This window comes from Papio anubis, chromosome 3 (assembly GCF_008728515.1).
Source record: "Papio anubis isolate 15944 chromosome 3, Panubis1.0, whole genome shotgun sequence".
Classification (NCBI taxonomy): Eukaryota; Metazoa; Chordata; class Mammalia; order Primates; family Cercopithecidae; genus Papio; species Papio anubis.
The window spans coordinates 140,182,436-140,191,639 of NC_044978.1; positions in this window are offsets into that span (position 1 = coordinate 140,182,436).

Genomic DNA, 9,204 nt, shown 5'->3' on the forward strand with positions numbered 1-9,204 from the left:
AATCATTTTAGCTTTTATTTTATTCTAGACCTTAAAATTAAACTATTGAATTGATTTGAGGTTAAAAACCCGAAGCTAGTGGATATCTTGTTTATATAAAAATTACATATATAAAACAGATAAATTTCTATTTTTGGTTTGTGACTTATGCAAATCTTACTTAATGTAGTGAAGAAAAGGCCGGAAATTATATTTTAAAGAACAAAGAATCCCAGGAGACAGAAGATATCCAGTCAGCATCCAAATGAGGGGCAGCTGTGCTTTGAAAATGTGTTCATTTGTTCTTACCACATAGCACCATGACCTGCCTAGTACGCAACAATTCAATGCCTGAGAGATTTCACACCTGAACTTCTTTCTAACTGGTCCCACTCCATATGCACTTCACCTTGTACACATAGCTTTGGTAATTACTGCTTTGTCAACATGTAAAATCTTCATGAAAAGGTTTAAAATAATTGCAATCTGTTACTAGGACTCTTTTTCACACCCTGTGCTTGCAGCATTTCTTTATAGCTAATCTTGTATATTTAATAGACAATATAAAATGACATATTCAGCAAAGTGACCATTTTTACTATTCATACTTTAAAAACTGAATTAATAACCGAGTCATGAAACTTCAGAAGAAATGAAGTGACTGAAGCCATTAAAACAAAGCTCCATCTTTAATACAAATTATGTGAGGCCAAGGTATGAATACCATTATTAATATCCTAACTCTATCAATCTGGTAGAAGATTTTTAAAAGTTTATTTGATAGTTGCAGATTTCTGTCTCTTGAAATATCTCAGCCCTTCACCAAGTTCTTCATTTTTTTCTTTCTCCCATTCCAACAACCTCCAGTTTATGGAAAACCTCTCTTTGAAGGAACGAGAAATCAGTAAGACTTGATTAAATCATGAGTAACACTTTGGTTTCCAGAAGTAAGAATTGACTCTTGAATTTACTAACCACAGCAAACCTCGAGAAATGGATAGCATGTCCAAAAGTGCAGTGTTAGGTTCAAACTTACTTAAATATGTGTTTCCCCCTTTCTTTTCTTTTCTCTATATGCTAAGAATGCTTATGGGCATAAACCAGTTAACGTTAACTCTCTACAACTCTACTAGTCTGGTGTGCTATTCTTTGAGTGTCACCAGCACAAATTTCAACTAATTTTTAGTAACTTAAAGATCTTTCTTTTCTCTTGACCTTTCACGTGTTCCTTTTAACATTGTTGTTTTCACCCCAGGCTGTGCCAAAACTTGATAAAGTGTTTGAAGATGATTATGACAACTCTGTATCAGGGACAATACTGGAGAAACCTATACTTGTTATCAGAGATGCTGTGGGATAAAATGATAGTAAATAAGGTCATCTAAGTCTTGGATACCAGAACTCTCAATCTGGAAAAGCACTTAGAGAATGAAATTTATGATAAGAGCAGAGTTGAAATGGGGCAGAAAGAAGGAGCAACTGGACAGAATACTGAGCATTGGAGTTCGAGGTATCACCCTACTTTTTGATATTTAAGATGAGAAAATTTAAAACTTAGACTCAGTTGGGAATTAAATACCACCTTTGATTATTTATACCAATGAATAGCCTACGTATTTGAATGAAAGGGCACTCAGTACTCATGTGCTAAAATACTGAAAGAAAAATTGGTTATACCTCAGTGGTAGAACTATAAAATGTATCTGTAATAAATTTCTGAACAGTTACTTCTGAATTTATTTTCAATTTATTCCAGAAAGAATAAAGGTAAGATAAATACACTGAGGTCAATAACATTACTATATCTCACTTGCTATTAAGTGACAATGAAATTTGGCTTGAAGTTCCCTGAATGTCAAAGCAAAGCAAGAAACACATTCAATGTAATAATCTTATATTTTTACATAAATACTATTTTCTGTGGATAAGATATGAGCACAATTTCTTTCATGGAGTAAAAGCACTGTGAGGACATCTGTAACACCATGAATAATATTTCCATTGTAGACACAATGACAGAGTTCAAGGCAATTCAGTAAATACATGTAGAAACATTTTTGTGTATTACTGCTGCAGTAGATTTTCAATGTTTCTGTGCTCTCTGATAATCCTAGCCAATTACAAGTGTTTTAACAATGCTGTCATCATTACTGCATATTTTTATAGAAATTTACAATATTGTTGGAAATAAAAAATCAAGTACTAAGGATTTTTGTTTGAATGCTGACTTTGTATTGGGTGAGGGACAAAAAAGGGAAGCAATTCAGGCATGACCTCTGGTCAGGCCCTGCATCTGTTTATTTACCTGTTTTCTGGCTCGCTTATGTTTCCTGGTCTGTGTTATCTCAACTACAATCACAAGTGTTTGTTTGTCTCCATTTCTAATTTTGGTCTCTGTCTCAAGTATATTTTGGATCTTTGTGGTCCCAGAAGCAAAACTTGTACTTGCACTTTGTTGCATTTGTGAAAAATCCTGGCACTTAACTTCTCTGAGAGTTAATGATCAGTAACTCATGGAGGCAGAGAGAAGGAAAACAGAAAGTGAAAAAGGAAAAAAGAGAAGTTTAAGGTAGACTGGGTACAGGAGGAGAGTGGGAGAACCGCCTCTCATCGACTTAGCTCTAGTTAACCTGGGAGCCTAGAAAAGGGGGTTAGATTGTTATGCTGAATTCATAGCAGTTTCTTCAAAAGGTGAATTAAGCCTGCTCAAATTTGAAAATCTATAAGGAATGCAGGTATTTTTTGGTTAAACGCATATACCTCTAAGAAGCAATTTGAATTCTTCATAAAATTTGGCTAAATTGTGTAAGTTGTTCAAGCTAAGTAATCATATTTAATAATAAATAATGTTAATAGAAGTTGCTTTAAAGGAAGAACAATAACAAAAATAAAACAGACAATACAACAGTAACAAAAACTAACGGTCAGAGGAGATATTAAAAATATCTGACGATTTCAAATTGCTTGACAGTAGTGAGCTAAGGAATCTAGTAGTAGCCAGCTGGAGTATTTGCATCCATGGCCCATCCAGCAGAACCCTGGCTATATAGAGATCAAGGCTTTTTGTTTTGGGTTAAGTGAAGGTTGCCAGGTGGAGGTAAGGAGGGAGAGTGCTAAGTGAAAATGCTATATTACCTGCATACTTTTTATTAACAGTAGCAGTTCTCTTGTCCAGCCCACCACCACTGGACTGCCCCATGTGTAAGTCTACTTAATAAACCCTATGTATTGTTCGCTGGCTCCAGGTCTCTTCTTTGGCCTCTCCAACATGGTACTGTACATACTGAGTCAACAGGGGTCTAGTATGACAATAGTGCTAGGGACAGCTCCTATACTTCGTGGGAAAAAAGAGTGGCATGACAACACTATAGTTAAAAAGGACTTCACTGGCTGTTGTGTGGGGATAGACTGGCTGTGATCAAGAACAGAAGATGGAGACAGCTTAAGAGATTATTGCAGAATTTCAGGTAAGATAAAAATGGTAGTTTGGATTAAAGTAATCAAGAAAGAGGTAGCAAAAAGTGATCATAGTCAGGACACATTCTCAAGATGGAAGCAAGGGCATTTCCTGATGATTTTGATGTGGGAAGTTAATGGAACAGAGGAATCAAAGATGAAAAAATCAGAGGAAATGCACTGTGCAATCAGTTTTAAAGTTAGTACATTAGGCAAAGGTTTTTCTGGCCTCATCATAACTATCACATCAGTGAATTTGCATTAATTTTTTGGCTCCATCAAGTGTTTTATGATTCATCCATGTAGATGAATATACTTAGAGTAAATTATATCTTGTTACTTAATCTATTGTTCAGCTATCAAGAAGTCTGAAAGGTCTGAGATTTTAGCCTTCTTGTAATCAGTTGGCATATCTCAGTTCATGAATGCTGCTAGAATACACAAAACTCCTGGGTCAGAGACAAAGAACTTTATTACTCATGGCATAATAAGCAACCTGTGCGTTAATGTATTTTCTGGTACTCTGAGCTTCAATTTCCAGAGGGTGACAAGAAGAGGGCCATAGGCACCTGCATGCACAGTGGATTGTGCTACCAGAAGGAAACCCTGAAATTATGAAACACAAATCTTTTATAATGGGAAACCAGCATGCCTTCTTTAACCTGGACAGGGAGACATCATTTTACTCGACAGTAAACAGATCGGCCTTTTGCTCTCGGGGAAGGCAGTACATATCACTTTCATGGCTATAAGCAAATCTGCCCTTTGCTCCAGGGTGAGACACTGTATATTTCAAAGCTGCTGACTATACAAAGGTTCAAAAAAAAAGGGTTATCAGTGTCTCCCTTGCAAAGTGTACAGAAAAGCAAAAGACCTATAATCATCTCCCAGGAATGTGTATAACACAATTTATTTTTTCTAAACTTACTAGATGTTTGAGTGATTTTCAGACTTTTGTACTATAAGTAATACTGCTGAAAACATTTTTTCTTTTTTTTTTTTTTTTTTTTTTTTTTTTTTTTTTTTTTTGTAGAGACAGGATTTTACTATTTTGCCCTGGCTTGTCTCAAACTCTTGGGCTCAAGCACTCCACCTACTTTGGTCTCCAAAAGTGCTGGAATTACATGTGTGAGCCACTGCACCAGGCCTGAAAACATTCTTATACATGTCCTGTGGTTCATGTGTACAATAATTTTCTAGTATCTATTCTTAAGAGGTGAATTACTAGATTGCATTTTCACCAGCAGTATATAATTATTTTCATTGCATTTCATCTTCAGTAATCCTTTACACTGTTAAACTTCTACTTTGGCCAATCTCATGAGTGTAAAATAATATCTGAACTTAGATTTAATTTTTATATCTTAATTTTAAAGTTATCTGTTGTTTTTCTTTTGTTTTTGAAAAATTGCGTTTATTATATGTCCTATTTTAAAATTCAGTTATCTTTTTCTTAATAAGTATGCTAATAAGTATGTTATGGATGCTACTCTGTCAATTTTATGTGTGTATGTATATTCCAGATTGGGGGTTTGTTGTGAAAATATCTTTGATATCTTTTGAAGAATGCAGTCCTACTTTTGATATGGTTTATTTTTAATGTAATTAAAAGTATTACTATTTCCTCTTACAGTGTTGTTTGCTATATAGTTAAGAAACCTGTTACTACTCAGGTCATAATTTTTTTTAATTAATGTTTTATTAATGTTTAACTGTTTTGCTTCTTTACTTCTTCCACTTGGGATAAATTAGGTTTTTGAAACTGAGAATTAGTGTCCTAACCCTAACCTAACCCTAACCCTGACCTAGGGGTTAAGACTCTTAAAGCATGCGTACCGTATTCCACCATAATCTGTACACACAGAAGCAGCTCTGACTGCATCATCTTTGGACCATTTAATTGATTCTCCTGCTTTGCCCCTATATGTATGGAGATTTCCAAAGATTTAATACTTTATCCCCAGTTCTTTACTTATCAGTGGAAAATGGGCATATTGATCACAAAATTTTAGATCACCTGTAATTCTTAACTGCAGCTCCAGTGTGTCTTTTCTACTATCTCCATGTCCTGTGCTGCTGATAGAACACTTCAATTCAGATGACTCCCTCTTGAGACATCAAAGATTCGCCATGCTTCTTTTTTCAAAAGGTCATTATCTTTCCCAAACAAGTGCCTTTTTCTGTCTCTCTCAATCTTATAAATAATGCCAGTATTCTCCAAGTTACCCAGGCTCCAAGCTGAGTGTCAACTTTTACTTTTTCATTTTGTGTCTCATTTCCTTCTGTATCATTCCTAACTATGTTTTAGTGTTCATAATTTCTTCTGTATTATTATGACAGCTTTCCAAGTGGTCTCCCTGCTATGGAAATCCCTTTCCAACATATCCTGCATAGGAGAAGTAAACACACTGCCTAAAGCATTATTATGACGGTCTGCTTCTCAACCACCCCATCAAATCTACAATTAAGCCTCATAATCACAAAATAAATTACAAACTTCCCTATTACAATATCTGGTGCCTATCATGATTTAGCTGGCCTAGCTGTCATTCTAACTTTACAACAAAACTGTTCTTGGGCAGAAAAACCTGTTATTAATTCTCTCCATAATTGTGCTTCTCCTCACTCCACTTACACATGCACACACACACACACACACACTCATGTTTTTTTTTTTTTTTTTTTTTTTTTTTAGTTTTTCCTTAACAATCCATTTTTACTCTACTGCTCTTGCAATAGGAAGTCCTTGACCATTGACCCAATTACCATCCTTTCCTTTCCTTCTTTGGTATGTTTTTTCATTCTAGCTGGATTAGAACTAAATTAAGATCACTTCATGGAGTTAAACAGCAATTTTCTGTGTAGATTCTCTTTGTTTCAAATGTCATAGAATGGTCAGCCATACTTAAAATCAGAACACAGAAACATGGTCTATGAGCTCAATGAAAAAAAATTTTTTTGAACATGATGCACAGTTGGGGAATCAGGCACAGATAGACACTTTTGAAAAAATGCAGCACCCATGACAGAAGCCAGAGTAAAATGAAGAACAACTGGACTTTCTGTGATATGAGTGATATAAACATCTCACAAAATGTGCCAGAGCTACAGCAGGGACTAAAGTCCAGTTGCACTGTGAAGCTATGTTTGTAACCCTTTCTCACTCCAACCCCTTCTACCATTGGGAGGTCTGTTCTCTCCTGGGATATTTGTATACACTGGGAAAAAGAGGGTGGTTAGCAAAAATGTTTTCTATATACTCTATCTTTCACACAATCACACACAGTAATAGGGTTGTGGATTTCGCAAAAAAGCAAAACTCCACAAAACAGAACTTTGGGTTAAATTTGAATTTCAGTTAAATAATGAATAATTCTTCTTCTAGTATAAGTATGTTCCAAATATTGCATAGGATACAATTGTCCTAAAAATTATTATACTAAGTATATATATTTTAATATAAATATATTTTTGTATACATTTTAGTGTAATAGAAGTATATACATATTTTAGTGTATGTATATCTACATAAAGGTACACTAAAATATGTACATACTTATATATACACTTAAATACTAAAACATGTACATATATACACTGAAACATATGTATATACTTATATATATAATAGATATACACTATATGTACGCACACAGAGAGTATATACTCTGATTAACCTGTTAAATTTCTGATAAACAATGAATCCTTATTTAGTATATCTCAACTATTGCATGGAATACACTAAAAACAATGAATTGTTTATCTGAAATAAAAAGATTTAACCTTAACTGGAATCCTGTATTTTATTTGTCAGTATTACAGAAGCATTGGGTGATTCCTGGCTGGGTGAAGTGAGGAGGATGGGCCTCTGACTGATGTGCAGGGAGTAAGCTGTGAGCTATCAGCAGAAAGACAGCAAGAGCAGCAGGCAACAGAGGAGAGGAACCATGGAGCTTCAGAGGAGGCTTTGATTACATGTGAGCAACACCCCCTGGTTCCTACCCAGCCCCAAGCAGTGTAGGACAGCCAGATTTCAAAAACCAGCCAAGGGCTTCTGAAGCATTGCCTCCTTCTGCATCAATGAGAGAGAATCCTAGGAGTCATAATGAAACTATGGGGCTAATTTTGCCTTTAGAGTAAACCATTACCTTATCTTCAAAGATAAGCACCCCGAAGAGAGAAAACAGACTCTCTTTATTCAGAGCTTGTTTAGAGAATGAGAGTCAGCCACCATCACTTGCCTTTGAGAGTCAAGGCAGGTAGGGAGTTAGGAAAGTTCTATAGTGAAAATGAGGAAGGCTTCAGACATGACTTGATTAGAGGCATTGGCATGAGGAAGCTGGCAGTGGACTAACTAGAAGCAGGGGACCTTACAAATCTGGTTTAAAAAGATTAACTGACTGTCTCTGATTGGTCCTGAGTTGTAAGTAGGACAAAAAAATAGTTAAGCTGCAGTTCCTTTATCAAGTTCTGACTGTATCCAATTGTAGTTAAAGTTGTTGTTTGGCTTCTTGGGCTGGTTGCTGCAGAGTTTGTGGGCCACGGTTCTATTTCATATATGATCTGATGATTGTTCCGTTGTATGTTTAGTCTCTCAGTATGACTGTCTTAAGAATAAAATTAGATAATTTATTTAAAGCTCTTGGGCAGTATCAAGCACAGCATAGCATTCCATAAACCATTGCTGTTGTTAATAATAATAATGAAAATAATATTATTGGGTCTATATTGAGGACACTGAGAAACCTAGAAACAGCGAGACTGACCAGTTTTGTTTCCTAGAAAGTATGTCAAATACGACTTGCATTGGCATATAAGAAATTGTCAAAATTTTCATAGGTCAAACTGTTTAAATATCTATAATTTCTAATCACTCCTCTATCTAACATTAATTAGAATTTACTATGGCTCATTGTATACATTAAAAGTTACATAAAAGCCCATACAGTCACCTTAGAATGTTTATTAACAATAGCCTTCCTTTTATACTGCCTCAGCCTGATATTTCATTCAGTGAAGGTGTCAAGGTTTTAGGAGCAAGATATGCATAATTACAGAGGGAGTGATAATTACATGGAATTATTAGCATAGTGCAGTTGTTTTAAAAGGGAATAAATCAATAAACATAAGGAGAGGTTATTTACATCACCTTAGTGTTCCTAAAAATCAGAACATCTTTGAAGGAGTAAAACATTTGAATCTCAATCACTTGCCTGCTGTGGTATTTTGCAAAATGTAGAGAGAAGTGCTGCATAAAAGAATTATGTATTTGTAAGTTTAAAGAGTTAGTTAATTCGCTTTCTGCTAAGTTCAAGAGTGGCTTGAAGAACTCTCAGCTCCAGGTCTAGGTTGCTTGCTTTCTGTGAGATCCTAATATGAAGTGAGCCAAGTTGTTGCCTATTTAATAATTTGCATATAATCACCAGTATTATTTGGTGATGTTGCTTGTAGGTCTATTTTTATGTAAATGAGATGCGCAGCAAAACAACTCTACACTGAGCCTAATGGCGTTGTTCGGGTTGTATATCTAATTGCTCTCATTACCCACTTCACTTTCACACACTGAGGTAAATTGGGTGGGGTGGAGGCCTGCACATTTTATCTTACAAAGCTGTTTAAATTTTAGCGAATGAATGACATAGCACTATGATTTAAAAAATTGGGTTTATTGGCTCTGAAATGAAATAAGCGTTATAGGTTGACTGTAGGTTGCTTTTCCCAGACATCATCATTCACTGTGTTTTTTTTTTTTTTTTTTTTTTTTTTTTT